The sequence below is a fragment of the Procambarus clarkii genome, chromosome 71 (genome assembly GCF_040958095.1).
Source record: "Procambarus clarkii isolate CNS0578487 chromosome 71, FALCON_Pclarkii_2.0, whole genome shotgun sequence".
NCBI lineage: Eukaryota > Metazoa > Arthropoda > Malacostraca > Decapoda > Cambaridae > Procambarus > Procambarus clarkii.
In genome coordinates, this window is record NC_091220.1 from 7,535,962 (window position 1) to 7,542,926 (window position 6,965).

Genomic DNA, 6,965 nt, shown 5'->3' on the forward strand with positions numbered 1-6,965 from the left:
AGCACAGTTTTCGGCGTGAAGGCATTGAGTAGATCTCGGCAATACAAGAAGTTTCAAGCTAAACTTTCTAATATGCTACACTCACCTGAGGTCCGTAGAAGAGCGAAATCTGATTATGCATTTTGGTTCTACAAGGTAGCCAACTCCATCAAAATATTAAATATGTACCCAACTCAATTAACGATTAATCAACCGATTACTCCATGGGATAACTTGGATCTAGCAGTTGATTTTGTAAATGCACCCAAGAAAGATAATGTACACTCTACATTATTAAAACAGTTAACACTGAAAAACATCACTGAGAGTACTCAGGGTATGGGTAACGATGTGTGTCAGTGTTATACCGACGGTTCTGTAGAAGAAGGTGGACGATGTACCGGATGCGCATGTAATATATTTGAACAATCTTCTCACGTACATACAGCAATGAAGCGCGTCAATGATTGGGCAAGTACAACTCAAACCGTACTTGCAGGCATATACCTTGCCACGGAATTTTTAAAAGACAAAGGCAGTGGACTTATATACTGTGATTCGCAGAGTGAACTCCTGGTATTGAACGCACATAGTAGTGACACCCAGAAAATAGTCAGTGATATTCGAATGAATATTATAGCTGCCAAAGAAAAGAGATTTGAAATTAAATTCCTATGGATACCATCACATGTTGGCATCTCAAGGCATGACACTGTTGATATGCTTGCAAAGACAGCCTGTAGAAAACCAGTGGTAGAAATTGATATGGGTGTTTCATTAGCAGTGACAAAGAGAATACTTAAGCAAACATCTAATGAAAATCTCACCGACCTAACAAATTCACAAAGACCTGAAAGTTGTAGCATTAAATATTATGATAGATATCGTGCGGAGACATTCACATACAGGATTAATGGAACAAGAACCCAGCAATGTGATGTTATAGTGGCCAGAATACGCTTGGGATATAGACATATCTGGCAGCTTTCTCAAAACCCAAATGTCGAGTACACAATGTGTCAACTTTGTGAAAGAGAAAATATGCACTCCCTTGAACATTATATTGTAGAATGTCCCATACTGACTGACTTTCGCCCTCCTGGGCTAAGGTATGCTGAACTGTGTAATTACTATTTGAGTACTGGAACACTTGATGATATATTGAACTTGTACCCTAGATTGACCATGTAACGTATCAATTATACAATGAATGTATGTGATGTAACTCTATAACCTGAGCTTGTGAAAGCACCTTAATCACCTTCAGTGATTAAGTGCTTAATTGCACACTAGTTTCTCTATCAGTTATCTCGCCTTGTCAGAGTAAAAGAGACAAATATATGTGTATGTATGTGTGTATATATGTATGTATATATATGTATATGTACGCATACGTCTGTGTGTGTATATGTATGTGTATAAAGTATATGTGGAAGCTGGTCAGAATTCAATTTCACCTTTGTAAATGCACGTTAATGACACTATGTAAAAGACACATCGAACACTTTATGTAGGGCATACGTAAATCTGTGTATTTATGTATTAACGTATGTAGCTTAGCCTAGCATTTTAAAAACACTACAATCACCTTCTGTGGTTGATTGTTCAATAAATCCCTGAACTATATGTTTAACAAATCTCTAACCCTATCAATGGAGTTAGTTAGTTTAGTTCTTATATTATGCACCCTATACCCATCTTGTGGGCGGTAGTGGAAAGGGTTAGAGTCCATGGCGGACTGAAGAAAATGTATATATGCTGGTTAGCATTGTTAATGTGTGGCCACGTCTGTGGTAGAAAATAATACAAAAAATCAAATAAAGGTATTATTGAAACTTTATAGGAAAACATTAAATCCTAAATATATCTTTAATATTATACTTGAAATATTGTATACTTTGCTCTCTCCATCGTACTTCTGCACCTGCTGGCAAGTGGTTCGGTGCAGTGTGCAGGTGATGTTCATTACTGGGTGAGCTGGCAGGTGGTGCTCACCTGCCAGCTCACCCAACGAAAATTTGGTTTTTAATACACTTACACATTTATTGGGTCTTTCCTTCACCTTCATTCAAGCACTAGGGTATTACAGTAAGTGTTTTAATTATAATATTTATTAACGTTATTATTTTTCATTTTTATTATTATTAGTATTATTATTAACAGGAGAGGAGTGTGTGTGTGTGTGTTTGGGGGGGGGGGGGGGTATAATGGTACACATGTCCACATCCCAATGCCCGCCCTTCCAGGACGGATACAAGACACTCCGTACATTGACAACATCGCACACTAATATTTTTACCACTTCGGACACCAGCTTTCGACGTTTCGCATATGTGTACGTGTTCCATATTAAAACGACAATATAATGCTATTAACAATTAAAATCTTTTATTTAACAGGCATATAGTTATTAAATGAAGTTTAGTGATGTAATAGACATAATCCGGAGTTGGTAAGGACGCCGCCCGCCAGCGTAAACACTACACACCCGAATGCCCACAAACACGATACAACGCACAAAACACAACACTTCTGTCAGTTTTTGGATAAACTCCTTTTATATTTATTATGTGAGAGTTATACTTGTATAAAATGATAACTATTATAGGTAAGCGCCTAATAATATTAATCAATAAAAAAGAAGTCAGAAGCCACACACCTGTCTGTACATGTCTTTTGTGTAAAAGTATTTTGGGCGCTCATGTACTTGTGCGCTAGCTGGCGTTCACAACTGTTCTCGCCTACAAGCATTAGAATTAAACAAACGAATTCATTTTTTCATTTATATACAAGAAGAGAAGGCTACCCTTGAGTCTGTAATATTCATCTGATCACTGGTCTCCCATTTGGTCCTCATCGCTTTATCTTACTATTATTGAATGTCAATAACCGTATTATGCAATTTCAATTTTTTATAAAAATGAGTTCCCTGTTGGGTTATTTGTGGACCTGCGTAAAGCTTTTGACACTGTCAACCACCAAAACCTTCTTCTTAAATTACATCATTATGGAGTCAGAGGACACTCCTTGCAATACCTCAAATCCTACCTTACTGACAGGCTCCAATATGTTTCTGTGAATAATACAATTTCTCCCACCCTACCCATCAACATTGGTGTTCCTCAGGGCAGCATACTTGGCCCTCTCCTCTTTCTCATCTACATTAATGACCTTCCAAATGCCTCCCAACACCTCAAACCAATTCTATTTGCTGATGACACAACCTTCATTTACTCCAGTCCTGACCCCCTTATATGCAGTGAACGTAGGTGTCTATGGAAGAGTACATCATAGAGGAGGGTGAAAGGAAGGTGACGATGGAAGAGGAGAAGGGAGGGGGTGTGAAGGTAGGTGATGATGGAGGAGTAGAGGGGAGGAGGGGGGCAAAGGTAGGTATCTATGGAAGAGTACATCATAGAGGGGGGTGAAGGTAGGTGGCGATGGAGTAGAGCAAAAGGGGTGGGGTTTGAAAGTAATCCTGAGTTTAATTTTTTAGTTATATATAGTGACACCTCGGCTTACGAATGAATATTTATGAACTTTTCGGGTTACGAGCCTAATTTCTTCGAAAAATTTGAATCGGGTTACAAACTTTGCCTCGGGAAAGGAGTTTGTTGATATACGTATGGGCTGACCTAGCGCGTGGTGGCATGGTGATCGCGCCTCAGTTTACCAGTGTCTCCTGCCTAGTAAGTATCGCGCCTGAATTCTTTGTAAAGCATTACATTTGTTTTGGGATTTTTGGCTATTTGAACATAAATTTTTTTATGATATATCTTGCCATGAGTCCCAAGAAAGCCAGTTGTAAGGTTCAAGCCAAGAAAACACATGTGAGAATGACCATAGAGGAAAAACAAGAGAGCATTCATAAACATCAAAATGGTGCACAGGTTGTTGAACTAGCTAGGCAGTACAACAAATCTATGTCAACAATATGCACTGTACTTGCTAAGAAAAAGGACATTATGAGCATTAAAGTGGCAAAAGGCATATCAACAATCCCGAAACAAAGAACACAAACACTTGAGGATGTTAAAAAGTTTTTATTAATTTGGATACACAACAAGGAGTTAGCAGGTGATAGCATTTCAGAGGCCATCATTTGTGAGAAACCAAGGCATTTGAATGAAGACCTTTTAAAGAAAACCCCTGGAACGAGGGGGGGGGGGGAAAGATGAATCAAGTTTGAAAATGTGAAAAGTTTGTGTGACAATAGAGCCTCGTGGAAAACTTTTGCTGTGGTCATTACCTGGTGGAATGCACCCAGGATGGAGTATTAGGGCTATAGATCTTTTAAATCATAAAAGTAATAAACATTTCCCATCAACCTTACAAACAATATTAACCTATTTTCATGTATTTCCCCCATGTGCATTTTAACAAAGTTGCTAAATTGCCTTTATCATTCTGTAAAATTTCAATTACAGTACTGTATGTATAATTTTGTTAGTATAAATGGACTGAATATTCTGAAATTGCTATTAATTTTACAATTTCAGATTCAAAGGTGGTCTGGACACCCAATTTGGTCAGACAGGTGAAGAGAGCATTTAGGATAGTTCGAAGAGATGAAGATGGTCACAATTGTGTTTGAAGAGGCAAACGCCCCCCCTTTGCTCCTGACATTATGTTCAGCCTATTGACCCCTGCACACCTAACACAAGGTAGGTTGAAAACTCCTCCTTCATGTCATTGGTACATTAGCCAGAAACTCAGGGCTCATGTAGGAATATCCCTAAAAAAAAAAAAGTGGCCCCAACAATGCATCCTCCAAGTCTGGAGGATGAGCAGGAGCATTGTCGAGAAGCAGGACCTTGAGTGTCAAACTTTTCTCTTGCAGATATTTTTTGATGGCAGGGCAAACCACTCCACATCACAGTTTTTCTGCACGTTATATATTTTTTAAAACTCTTGGATTTTCGGAATGATAAACGAGCAAGGGTTTAATTTTCAAATCGCCACACAGCACAAGAGTTAGCCTATCCTGACACAAGTTAGCCCAAGTTAGCTTGTGCCCGGGCAGTGACGTCTCCTCTTGGGTAATGTATGTCCTCTTCGGCAATTTTTTCCAGAATAGCCATGTCTCCTCACAATTAAACACTTGTTGTGGAATATATCCATCAATACAGTATCTACAAAATCTTTAAAATCACGAACAAATCTTTCAGCCCCTACTTTGTCTGAGCTGGCACCCTCACCATGCCTCACAACACTATGAATACCACGTCTTTTTTCAAAATTTCTCAAACCATCCCCTACTCGCCTTAAAATCTTTCGTATCTGCAAAACTCGTTCTAGGGGTTTTCTTTATAAGATCTTGCATGAAGATTTCATTGTTGACCAAACCACACACTGGAAATTGAATAGACGACATTTCGATCCGTCCTGGACCATTATAAAGTCGATTGTGATGAGATGAGGGAAGCAAGAGCATTAAGTAGGCAAGAGAGAGAGGTGAGGAGATGGCAAGTATGTACGTATGTACATGAATAAAACATGTACATACTTATACATAACGTGTGTAAATAGTGTAATAAACACAATGACAGTATTTTGGGAGGAGGAATGTTGGCGAGTAATGTGTTGGAGGAGGGAGGGAGGGAGGACTGGCAGGGTGTGGCAGCTCACTCATGTTTTTTGGGCTCACCATACCAACATAGTGGATCGTTATGGTGAATACATACGTAGATGGGTATATACAATGTGTGTATATAGTGTAATAACAGCAAAAACACTGTTTGATTGTAGAATATGTCGCATATATGAGGCCCATAATTTTGAGCATAGCGATGTTCTATACTTTGAATTATATAAATTCCACAAATTACACACTTTTAAATAATATTACAGCAAAAAAAAGAAGAAATAAATGAGAAACTTCAAAATAATTGCGCAACATTTTATTCGCAGCAACTGCCGTCGCACGGCCGGGGTGGCGGGGCCGACAGACCCCCATCGCTCCAACGCTCAGCGCCCATAATTTGCTCAACTTCCCAGCTCCATCGCAGCTAAAGTAAGTCACATACAATATTTTTTGTTTAGTTTCCCCGTGATCAGACTCTGCATTTTAACAATATAAGAAGAGAAAAAAAAATTTTGGAAAGAATTTATTTCTTGTGCACCAGGGTGTTATTTGGAGACAGAGCAGTTCAGTGGTTAACTACTAAATTTTTTTTTCTCCCACACACGCACCCCCCCCCTAGGAAGCAGCCTGTAACAGCTAACTCCCAGATACAGTACCTATTTACTGTTAGGTAACAGGGGTCATCCCCTTTTGTACAAAGAATCTGCTAAAGCTTTTAAGGCTAATCTTTGACACTCGTTTGTCTTTGTCGCCCCATATTTTTTACGTCCGCGTTGAATGCCCTAAGGCCCTTAACTAACTTTAGGTCATGTCCCATACTTTTTGAAGAGCTAATCGACATCTAGCATCTTCATGGCAGAACTTTATGCTATTCTCTCTGCTCTTCATCAACTCTTTTCTCGCTGTCAATCCTCCTCTGTGTTTGTAGTTGACACTTGCAGTGCCCTCATGGCTCTAGAATCCTTTAATCCAGTCCATCCTTTGGTAGTTGAAATTCAACATTGGCTGTTTCTTATCTCCAGTAGATTTAAGACAGTGGAATTTCGCTGGATTCCCACCCATATTGGTGTGTTCTTAAATGAGCGTGCGGACACTGCCGCTAAGGAAGCTATCCGTACCTGTCCCATCTCCCGTAAAGGTATTCCTTATTATGACTTTTACCCAGTTATTCATTTCCCCATTCTTGCCCGTTGTCAGGGTTGTTGGTCTTCTGTTACTGGTAACAAACTGCGTGCTCTTAAGAGTAGTGTGTTCCCATGGCCTTCCTCCTACCACCGTAACCGGTGGTGGGAAACGGCTCTGGCGAGGTTGTATATTGGTCATACACGTTTAACTCACGGGCACTTAATGGAGCGCTGTCCTGCTTCTTATTGTCCAAACCGTTGTCTCTACATGTCCTGAC

At 39.5% G+C, this 6,965-nt stretch overlaps 1 long non-coding RNA gene across 1 annotated transcript; it reads left to right on the top strand.

Moving 5' to 3' along the window:
- Positions 1-3,465: 3,465 nt before the first annotated feature.
- Positions 3,466-6,167, top strand: LOC138356316 (uncharacterized). Its single transcript, XR_011224349.1, has 3 exons — positions 3,466-3,668; positions 4,479-4,643; positions 5,890-6,167. It is a non-coding gene; the product is annotated as an uncharacterized lncRNA (long non-coding RNA).
- Positions 6,168-6,965: the final 798 nt, after the last annotated feature.